Consider the following 12474-nt stretch of genomic DNA (forward strand, 5'->3'; position numbering starts at 1 on the left):
CTAATGGCCCAAACACTGTTCCTCTTATCATACTTCGCATAAACGATCAGCGAATCGTCATGATAAGGATAGTTGAGCAAGCGGGCACACGCGCGACTTGACACGATGTGCGTCTTTCTCTTCTTCTTTGATGGCTTGTGTGTCAAGTCTGCCGTTGGATTGGAGACTGGATCGGCAACAGGATTTTCTGAGGCTTGAACTTGAGCATGAGGAGTGTCGAGATTGGGCGAGTAGTTGATATCGTCATCTGGTTCGTTCACTGCCTCCTCCGTTCTTGTTATAAAATCTTCAAAACTCATACCCGCCTCAATAAAAGCATCCATCATTCCTGTAACATTACCTGCAGAAAAAACATCTTTATATAAATCGTCGATTTGTGAGTCGTGCTCCCTGACTTTGCTGGCAGAGTCTGAATCAGCAGGGTCTTGAACATCATGTTGAGAGTGTGGAGGTGATTGAGTGTTATCTCCACCTCCACCTCCTGCTACCCCGCCCCCTCCACCTCCTCCATTCCCGCCATCATCACCACCGTCGTCATCCTCATCAAAGCTATCATGAACATCATCATCTTCTTCATCATCATCCTCATCATCTTCATCATCACCATCGTCACCAACATCTTCCTTATCACCTTCATTACTACCACCAAAACCGCTAGACTAGCCGCCCTGTTGTACCAAACGACCAACAGTCGCCTCACCTTCAAACACTCCAACCGTAACTCCTCGCAAGGCCACACTTGGACCTACTGTAGGCTGCGAACCACCAGCCTGAGAAGTCTCACCAGACCTTCTCCAACTTCTGAAAACTGTATCAAGTCGATCCTCCAGACCGTGAAAGTCATCTTCATGAATACCCATAAGGTCTGAGGCCGCTTGATATTTGCTCACCAACTCTTCATTTGTCTTCAGTTGGAGCTGATTAAGACGATCATGTTCCATCATCTTTTCTTGAATTGACTCCATCTCGGCTCTAAGTGAATCGAGGGAAGCGGATGAAGCGATCTAATTCTCTAAATTTGTAACTCTGGAGTTCGTAGCTTCTTTCTCAACATCCCATCTTCGAGTGGCATCCTCAATCTTCTTGTTGAGAGTAGTCCTGAGGGCACTTGCAGATGGCAGGTTTCTTTCTAGAGTGGCCAATCTATCAGCAAGTCTGGAATGGTCTGCTCTCAGATTGGCATTTGAGATGCTTCGATGTTCAGCAGCAGTTGTTGATTCTGGACTCTGGTGTGAAGCGTGTTAATCAATAATCTTTGATTTTCCAATTGAGCCTCATTCATTGCCTGCACTTCCTCCAGAACTTGTACCCTTGATTTCAACTCTGCCTTTTCTTTTTCATCCGTAATCTCCTTTATTTTCAATTCCTTGATAAATCGAAGAAGCCCCATTTCACGTTCCGCCTTTTTACATTTGATTCCTCCAGTGCGACCATCCTATCGAGGATAGGATCGGCGTATACTGGAGGTGTCGAAGACTTTCCTCGGGCAATGGGTTTGGGTGAGATAATGGTGGATGGAGGTGTGATTGACATTGTGGGTGGTGAGATTGTTTGCAAAGGTAGTGTGATGGGTTGGGTAAGGACTGGTAAAGTTGTAGTGGTGTTTGGTGTTGGTTGTGTAATAGGTGGCGTGATGGATTGGATTGGGGAAGTAATAATGTTTTGGCTCCATAAGCTAGTAGTTTGGATTGGTGAGCTGAAAATGGATGATGTGAATACGGAGGAAGTTCTTGGTTCGGTGATTCATTAAGTGAGTGGTGTTGTGATTTGGGAGGGTTCGGGTTCGGTTTTGGTTGGTTGTTGACTGGAGTTGTGGGTTTGTCTTGAGGTGGTGAAGGTGGTATTTGGGGTAGGAATGTGGATACAGGTTGGTCAATTTCTAGGGCTTCGGGTGATGAGTCGGGTGAGTCGTGAAGTAAGGTTTTGGTAGGCTTGGCCTTGGCTTTCTTCCTAGACTTGGGTTTCCTATAGGCTGGAACTTGGATTTTGATACATCTAGGTCTTTAAGGACTTGGGCTAAGGTTTCTTTGGTAACTATAGGTGGGGGAGAGGGTTTACCTTTTAAGGAAAGCTTGACTACAAGCTTGGATAACTTCTGGGAGTCCCCAAGCTTCCTCAGACGCTTCAAAGGTGGCTGGTCTTCCTCTTCCTCCTCTAGCTCAACATCTTTGCCCTTCTCAGCATCCTTCCTTTTTAGGTCATGCTTAGCCTTAGTGCGGTCCTCAGCCGGCTCATCACTAGAATCAGCCTCAATCTCAACATCCAACTCCTCAATCTCTCCACTTTCAACATCTTCATCACCCGCAGTTTCAGTCTCCTCAAAGAAGCCGAATTTTGGACCCAGTCTTGGTCCCTCATACTGATATCCCTTGCCCTTGGTGCTTAACAACACACCAAAAATTGAAGTCTTGATCTCATTCACGTGATAAGGCTCTGGGAGGGATTTCTTGTCTTTGTCTTTCTTTATCCCCGGCCTTGGAACATCTGGAATCAAGTCATCAAGGAGCATTTGAACAAATCTTGGGTACATGAGCCAGGTTGTGTCATTTCTGATATTACCCAACATACACAAGAATATCCTCCGAGAGTAGTTGAACTTCTCCCTTCTTGACAAAGCGAACATGATACGCACCCAGTCAACCCTCATACTATCAAACCCTCCTCTTATGTTTGCAAAGCAGTGAGTCACGATGTGAAACAGAAATCTCCAGTATGGTGGGAGATGCTTCTTCTCCAAACTCTTCCATTCCGTATCGTATCCCATACTCATCACAAAATCCTCCAACTTCTTCCTATCACCCTTTTCATAAGCATAGTCAGGCTCATCTGTAATCTTTAACACCCTTCTAATAACCCCTTCTGTAATCGTCAACTCATTCCCAACAATCTTTGAGGTGAAAGATAGAGAATCATCAGCAATCTTGGCAAAGGCCCAGAAGTCCAAAACCCATTTGTAATAAATAGCTAGGTTGGCTGTAATAGCATGTACAAGAGGTGATTGCCTGAGCCCCTTGACCATTGATGTGAATACTTTGTCGTCCTTGGATTTAGGTAACCCGAGAGCACAAAAGTTATTATGACCCTGAAATTAAACCATAAGATCATGAGAATCATCATTAAGATAAATCAGAACAAGATAAGTTATATACTTATGCATTAAGTATTTACATATTATATAATTTAATTAATTAATTATAGTTAACAAATATTATGTATATTATAGTTTTAATAAGTTAATAAGTTATATTTTGTCAATTGGTAAGTTACTAAGTCCAAAAAGTACAAAGATTAAGTCCAAATCAGTCCAAACGTTCAAACAGTCCAACAGTCATCAGTCTCAAATTCTCAAAAATTTACTAAGTGTAGGTTTTTCGCATGAAGCTCATTTCGCTTCGCATGAGATGCGAAGCGAAACGAAAAGGTATTTCGCATCGCATGATCAGGCGAAGCGAAACGAGGGTTTGTTTCGCTTCGCATGACCAGGCGAAGCGAAACGAGGCTGCAATTAGCTTCGCATAAACAAGCAAAGCGAAACATAAAGTATTTCGCTTCGCATGACCAGGTGAAGCGAAACGAGGAAGCATTTCGCTTCGCATCAACAAGAGAAGCGAAATACTTGTATTTTTCTTCGCATGGAAAAGCGAAGCGAAAACCCTTCTCATGCGGAAAAGTTCCTTAGCCCAATTTTTGGTTTTCTAACTTTTCATCTAAGTCGCCTAGACCCGAATTGAGTTTCTAAAAAGTTTGAATCTAAAACACTTTGGTTTACTTGGTCAATTGAACCTCAGAACCCATGAACAAACCCTATAACTACAAACTGTACAAAATCAAATCTAAAACTAATACATAATGATGATAAACATAAATTTAAGGTCCTAATTACAGGTTATGATCATGAGAACATCAAAAAATCAAGAGATCTGTCTTAGATCTAGCCGACGGTTCATGAGAACCGCCGTCTCGATCCATGAGAACCCAGAATCAGATATGAAGGGATGAATTGAGATGTTCATGATGTTATACCGAAGGAGCATGGTCTGGATTCAAAAGCATATTTGATAATGAGGGTCAGATCGTTGAAGAATTTGAAAAGTTAAGGGTTTGAAGGTTTGAAGATGAGAGAGAGTGAAAAGTAAAAGTGTTTGGTGAATAGTGAAAGATATTTTAGATTTTCCCCTTATATAGGATCAGTCTATCTCGCGATAAGGTCAAAAAATCGCGAGTATTCACTAAAAATACACTCTCGGTCCTCGGTCTTTAAAAGTGTTAACATTTTCAAACCCGAAAAACCTTTGCCCACCAAATCCAAGCACTTGTTTATTTATTTGATTTATCCTTTGTCGGTCCGTTGACAGTTAACGTTTGCAAGATTGATCTCTTTGTCAAAACAAAACATAAAACCACAATAAAAGAAGACAATAATAATAATAATAATAATAATAATAATAATATAAAAGTAAAAGTAAAAAATAAAATTAAAATTAAAAATTAAAATAAAATAAAATAGAATAAAATTAAAAATAAAACTTAAAATATTAAACTATACAGGTACTTAATATTTTAGAAAACAAAAAGAAAACAAATTAAACTAAAATAAAAGAAAATTTAAAACATTTTGAAGTTAAAAATAATATTGAATTAATTTACATAGTTCTTTTCTTTATTTAATTTACAAAGAACGATCTTGACATGGAAACATATTGATTTGCAAAGCCCTAGATCACGTCTCCATTTTGAAGTTATTGTGACACAAATTTATCATTGACTGTAGATATTGTCCACATTTTTAACTTGACAAGTGTTTTGATGTCAAAGTGATACATTTGAAGTTCAATTAGGCACGGTGCTTATGTGGTCCCCACTTAATCAGACATGTTACTGATTCCATCATATCTCGGGTTTACTTTGTGTTGACATATCACCTCAACTTGACTTAAACATTTCTTAGTTGATCACAATATTCTTATTAACACACTTGACTTATTGTACACTGTATACATGACACTTTATGCTTTGCACACTTGACTCGATCTAGAAAGATTAAAATAAAGCAGAAGTTCAGGCCATAACAATCAAGTTGGATAATACCATATTATCGCGTAGAGAAAGTCCAAGGCTTGAACAAAAGAAAGAAAATAAAACAAAGCAGAAGACTCAGGGCCTTAACAATCAGATCTTGTATGACTACAAACGTAGAAAGTCCAAGGCTTGAGTCGAAAATAAAGTAGAAGTTAAAATTCCTAGGACTGACTCTTTTTCTTTTGTTTTTCTGACTCTTTTGCTTCTCTTTTTCTTGCTTTTCTTGACGTTTTACTTGACTCAATGAAAATTTAAAATTGACACTGACTTTCATAAGACCACTGTGATCAGGTAAAGAGAGGCTTGGGTATGATATGTGTAATTACATTTCATCCTTCATTGATATGACTTAAATGGAATCATGCAACCGCTTCTTAAACATGTAGCCACTAGCAATGGCAGACATTTAAGTTTATATCGCCCAACATTTACTTGTTTGTCAAGCCTATCTACACATCAATGAATGACTTTGTAGCCTTTTGTTCTATTCTTTTGACTTGCTAGGATCAATACATACCAATGTACTATCACTTTCCATAAGGTCGGATCAAATTCTTGATACAAAAATTTTTAAATATCCGACTCCCTCTAAGCAGGAGCTCCCTCTAAACGGGATAACCTTTTTGAATTTTCTTATGTTTTTCTTAAATAGAAGTAAGGATGAAATTAATATTATATATAAAAATAAAATCTTTTTGTTAAGTCAAATGACTTGATTTTTGTTTTACTAGAAGTAAATTTAAAATCTTTTTGGTGAGCTAGGGTTAACTCATTTTCTCCCTCTAAAATTGTGACATATTTGAAAAATATTTATTATTTTAAAATCAAAAAAATAAAATTTAGTCAAAGGAAATCATGCCCAATGACTCAACGAGAAATAAAAATCGGGCACGACTAAAAGCTTTGGTAAAGAGATCTGCAAAGTTATAGTCAGTATGGACCCTTTTTATGTCGACAAGCTTACGACCATAACAATCACGAATAAAGTGTATTCTGATGTCAATGTGCTTAGTCTTTGAGTGCTAGACCGGGTTTTTAACAATAGCAACGGCCACCTCATTATCATATTTGATCGTGGATCCATAGAAATTCAAACCGTAGTCCAGCAGCTGATGCTGGATCCATATCACTTGAGAGCAGCAGCTGGATGCGGTGATGTACTCGGCTTCTGCTGTGGAGGTAGACACAGTGACTTGTTTCTTGCACAGCCACGAGATCAACCGATCTCCCAGGAATTGACATCCACCAAATGTTGACTTTCTGTCCAAGTTGCATCCTCCATAATCACTGTTAGTGTAAACCTGAAGTTCCAAGGGTGACTCCTTTGGATACCAAAGACCCAAATGTGGTCTACCCTTCAAGTATCTGAAAATACGCTTGACAGCAGTCATGTGGGATTATCTCGGGTCAGACTGATATCTAGCACACTGACAAACAGGGAACATGATGTCCGGTCTGCTTGCAGTGAGATACATCAGGGAACCAATCATTGACCTGTAAAGGTGTTGATCGACTAATTTTCCCGATGGATCAGGAGCGAGAATAGGTCGCGTAGCAATTGGAGTCATGAAAGATGTTGAGTCCTTGAAACCAAATTTTTGAACAATGTCGTGAACGTACTTCTCCTGGTGTATTAAAGTCCCGTCCTTCTTTTGCTCAACTTGTAAGCCCAGGAAGAAAGTCATCTCCCGTAAGGAACTCATTTCAAATCGCTGTTGCATAACCTCAGAGAACTCCTTGCACAGATGCTCATTCATGGACCCGAAAATAATGTCATCAACATAAACTTGTACCAGAATCAGATCACCGTTGACCTTCTTAGCAAAGAGAGTTTGATCGACAATTCCTCTCTTGTATCCATTCTTCACCAAATGATCAGCCAGTGTGGCATACCATGCACGAGGTGCTTGGTGAAGACCATAAAGTGCTTTTTCAAGGCGGTAAACGTGATCAGGATGACTTGGATCTTCGAAACCTAGCGGTTGACTGATGTAGATCTCTTTCTTTACTTTCCCGTACAAGAAAGCAGTCTTCACATCCATTTGATACACTTTGAGGTTCATGTACGAGGCGTGTGCCAGAAAGATGCGAATTGCTTTTAGTCTGGCTACTGGTGCATAGACTTCATCGTAATCAAGACCTTCACGTTGCCAAAAACCTTGCACAAGCCAGGCTTTATTTCTAATGATCACCCCCTTGTCATCTTTCTTATTTCGGGACACCCATTTCGTTCCGATTCGTTTCTATTCTCTGGTTTCTTCACTAGCCTCCAAACATTCAGCTTCTTGAACTGTAACATTTCTTCTTGCATGGCTTCAACCCAGGAATTTTCTTTTAGTGCAACCTTGTAGTCCTTGGGTTCCACCTGTGAAATAAAACAAGCAAAAAGACATCTGTTAATGTTACCGGAAGTACTTCGTGTTTGGATGCCAGCGGACAGATCTCCAATGATGTTCTCAATCGGATGGCGATGATGAATTGGTAGCTGAGGAATTTGGTCGACATGCTCAACTGGTGTGGCCTCAAGCGGGATAGTCAAGCTCTCTATGGGATGAGAAACAGTGATTGCAGGGACGGAAACATTTGGTTGAGGATTCACTTCACTTTCCTCTTGATCGACCAAGTGTTCTGGTGTAGTGGGACCTTTACATAGGTTGTCATAAAATGGGACAACAACGGCTGGAACAGAGGTAGTGTTGGTGTTATCAGAAGCATCATTCAGACTTGGTTCAACCTGCACATTTGATGCATTGGCCTCCATTGCAGGTCCTTGATTGTCTTCATCTGAGGGAGGTGTGGGGACAGATTCTACCACTTGGTTTTGCAGGAGGTGGCTCTGCTTGATCGACTTGAACATTTTGGTTGTTGTCGGCTGATACGTATGAATCAGAATCTGAATTAGTCATGTCTTCAACAACTGGCATTTCAGTGGTGTCGGCAAAGGGCTGCTCATCATTAACCAGGGTTGGTTGATTCGCCACGGGTTGTATATTAAGTATGGGTGCAGCAGCAGCTATGTCAACATGTCCGAGATCTCTCAATATAGCATGCATCAGGATAGACTGATCATCAGCAGGTTGAACCAGCGGAGAGACAACAGGGGAAACCATTGGTACAGCGGGAGTCATGTACATTCCATGAAATTGCTTGAACAGACTTTCATAATCAAACATCCAGTCAGGACCATTGTGTGCATCAGTAGGGTTTAATTCTTGCCAATCAATGTGTTGGGTCGGATTTCTTAATAAGGAAGATTGGAATCTTCTCAACCTCCTCAGAAACGGCTAAGTATGGAATAAGAGCAAGCCCAGACGATCGAGCATGGTTTTTACTACTTCGAGCAAGGTTCTGAATCTTAAATGGTTGATTCTTCTAAGTGTTGAAGGCTTCGAGCAAGCTACACTTCAACGAGCAAGGGTATTCTTCTATCGAGCATAGATTGCCAATCGAGCAAACAGCTTGATCATACAAGTTCCAGCCAAGTGTTACGAGCACAGGATGATCGAGCACATGGGGACGAGCATGGATGCAATAAGAGGATGTCACGTGAATCAAATCAAAGACTTCGAGCACAGTTCAGTTACCGAGCAAGATTTACATCCAAGCATAATAAAGATTGCTGAATAAGAAAAGCTGAAGACATCAAGAAGAATGAGCTTGTTCGATGGACCTATTTGAGCAAAGTTTGAACAAGTCAAGAGGAATGAATCTTACTCGAAGAGAATATGTATTCTCTGAAAGAGAATATATTCTAAGTAAAGTATGCTCGAGAACACTCTCCGAGCACACCTTGTATAGGAAGCTTGCTCGAGCAAGGTATATACCTTGCTCGAGGTCTGAAACACTTGTATTAGATTTATCTTTCATTATGTAATGTCTAGGACGTATACATGGAATTTTAGGGTCTATATATAGACATCCTAGGGTACGACTAGGGGACGGTTTTTTGGCACGCATACTAACAATCTTTGCAGACGCATATCAAAAGCCGCCGTCACACAAAACCCTAGACATTCCATTCACTGTATCATTGATGTATCATTTAATATTGTGAATCTTTGTCATTGAAATAGTCTTTACCAATTATCATTTATTGTTTTGTGTTTGATAATTCTCCACAAGCTTTCATTCTCAATCATTGAATATCCTGATTCCGCCGGGATACTCAATCGGTCTTTGAGTAATTAAGTCGGTGTGTTCTTGTCAAACCTTTGCTAAGGTTGCACCCGATAGACGGACCTGACAAGTGGTATCACAGCTTGAGTAAGATCACTGAACTACAACGATCCGGATGGCTTTTACTGAAGGGAATTACACTCCTTCAGTCGCTCCAAATAACAATGATGCGGTAGATCTAAGAATGATAAAGAGGGATGACAAAGCACTGTCCATGCTGAAGTTGGGACTTTCATGGGAGATTCTAACCACTGTAAATCATCATAAGAATGCTAAGGATATGTATGATGCAGTGATTGAAATGTTTGAAGGTAATACTGAGTTAAGAGACATAAAGAAAGATCGACTGAAGCAGCAGTTGGACAGGTTCAAGTTTAAGGAAGGAGAAAATCTAAAGTCAGTGTTACAAAGGTTCATGACCATTGTAAATGAAATAAGGACCACTGATTTGCAGATTTCCGACTTTGAGCTTAACAAGAAGCTTTTATCATCTCTATCTGGGGAATGGTATACTGCAAGCAAGTTCATAAAGGAAAAGGCAAGTTTTCCTACCTTCAAACTAGATGATGTGATTGCCTTCCTCAAGGCTGCTGAACATGAAATGTTAGAGAATCACTTGATTCGAGAGGACAAGCCAAGCTTCCAAATGAACAATGCACTTGTGGCACCCATGGGCAACCTCTCTGTCAAGAATCAACAGCCTATTGTTGAGGAACCATCAGATGCACACTCCTCATGTAACAATCAGTCAAGATTCAATGTGCAACTGATTGAAGATGACCATTCGTCTACTGGAAATGGGCAATCAAATTTTGCATATCACAACCAGACTCAAGGAACAGACTATCAAGCCTTGTTCTCAATGTTCACTGAGTCTTATCATGCTTTTGTGGCCAAGAATCTGATAAACACAAGCATCATGGAAGAAGACTTAGAACAAATTGATGCTGATGATTTAGAAGATATGGACATCAAATGGCAAGTGGCTATGTTGGCAGTAAGAAGTAAAATGTTGTATAACAGAACTGGCAGAAGTAGTTTCAATGGACCAAATGAAAGAATTGGATTTGACAAATCCAAAGCCATCTGTTATAACTGTCAACAACCTGGACACTTTGCAAGAGAGTGCAACATGCCAAGACAGTTTAGAAATCAACTCAATCAAAGTCAGTTCTATCAGAATCAGAATCAGAATCAGAACTTTCAGCAGCAAAGGACTCAAATGCCCAATCAAAATCCCTATCAAAATCAGAATAGAACCCAGCAACAAACATTTCAACCTCAGAGAACTAATCAAATGCAGGTTCATACAAATCAAAGCAGACCATCTCAAAATGGTGTGAACCAACAAAGAGATCAAAGGAATGTGGCCGTTGCAAAGGTGGCTCAGGATGGAGAGTTTGACTGGAGTAATCATGCTGCTGAGATGGAAAGAGCAAATGTTGCATTCATGGCCAAAATTAATGAGAAGGCTGAATCTTCAAACACTCAGGTACATTCTAATACTTATATTTCTGATCTTCTTGCTAAAATTGAAGAATTAAATCAGGAGGTTGCAAAATGGAAAACTGAATGTGGTAGGAAGGATGTCTTTCTAAATGTGTATGCTGAAAGTGAGGCTACATATGAAAGTCAAATCAAAGGTTTGGAGGATGATTGCATGGTAGCATATCAAGCTCAATCCAGAATGAGAATTGAGATAGAAGGACTGAAGAAGATGTTTGCTAAAGTGAAACTCAAGAATGCTGATTTGTTGATTGAAATTGAGTTTTTAAAAAACCTAGTCTCTACTGGAAACATTGTTGGGCATATTGAAAAGATGACTGAAGAAAAGAAGTACAAGAAGGTTCCACCCCCGTTCTGTGATAGTTACCCATTGAAAGTTGATAAAGAGAGCAGAAATGAGTATCTCAAACAGTTCAAAAATGTGTTTGATGATAAGTTAGAATTTATCAAGCAATATGATGATGTGATGGTAGATCAGAATGGAGAATTTGTAATGAAAAAGGCTGACAAGCAAGAAACTGTGGTGGATGAACAGCTTCAAGGAGAGAAAAAGAAGTGGAGTGAATACTCCAGTGAAGAAAGCAATTGTAGCTGTGGAAGCTCTCAGTCATCAAAGAGGAAGAAGAAGAAATGAGCAAAAAAGAAGAAAGGTGACAAAATTCCTCTTCTGCCACCTATGACATCAAAGGTGAGAGAGCATCATGAGAAAATGAGAAGAGAGCATGTTCCATTTGATATATGTGCTAGATCACCACCAGCCATCAAGAAGAGAACAGAAACACAAAGCAAATTCTCTTATGATCAAAGTCGTCCACCTATCTACCCAGTTTTCTCTAATCATGAATTATTTGATGTGGATTATGTGGACTATGCTCCAAGAAGAAGATGTTCAAAAGAACAAGAGGAAAGTTCTTCACAATTGCCATCTAAGCTGAAGAAGATTGTTTTTGTTAAAGAAAAATGTTCCCAACCAATTGATTTCAGCAAGCCAATCAAGATGGACTTTTCCAACACTTTGTACTCAAAAACATCTTTAGGGTTTGATTTCCCTAAACCAAGTGACAAGATCAAGGACAAGAAACTTCTTGAGGATTTGGGAAACTTTGCTAAAGTGTTCTGCACAAAATGTGATGCATATGGGCATCACACTGACTCTTGCTGGATTCTTGAGGATAGTTTTGAAATTCCAGATGTTGTTAGTGGCTATGATATGAAAAGCTACAAAGAAATGTATGAGAGAAACTTGAAGGGAATAAAAAATCCATCTGAAGAGAAGAACTATCAGTCTATGTTGGACCAAAGACTCAAAGCAAATTTGAAGCTTAAAGAAGATGATAGAATCCTGAAAACAACAGACAAGAACAGAAGATCTTCAAATGAAGAAAAGGCTAAGAAGAGATCAGGTGTTCTTAATGGTGATGAGAAGTTTCTGTTAAAACAAGGATTTGAACCAAGAGGATTTCAGTGGAAAGTAAAAGAGGAAGTAGAAGGTGGGAAGGATAAGGTGATGAAGGAAGTTGATGGAAGCTTTACAGTGCCTGCAGTGCACATTGGATCAGAATTAGACACTGATGATGAGTGTGAAGTTGTGTATGAAGATCCACCACCAGTTCCAATTTCAACTTCTGATACATCCTCCACTTTCTCTGAATTACAAACTGATGGAGTTTGTAACTCGGAATCAAACTAATTTCTTCTGTGTGTGTGCAGGAT

The sequence above is a fragment of the Bidens hawaiensis genome, unplaced genomic scaffold (assembly GCF_021521415.1).
Source record: "Bidens hawaiensis isolate Kalapana, Puna unplaced genomic scaffold, B.hawaiensis_p1.1 tig00032471_1, whole genome shotgun sequence".
NCBI classification, from domain to species: domain Eukaryota; kingdom Viridiplantae; phylum Streptophyta; class Magnoliopsida; order Asterales; family Asteraceae; genus Bidens; species Bidens hawaiensis.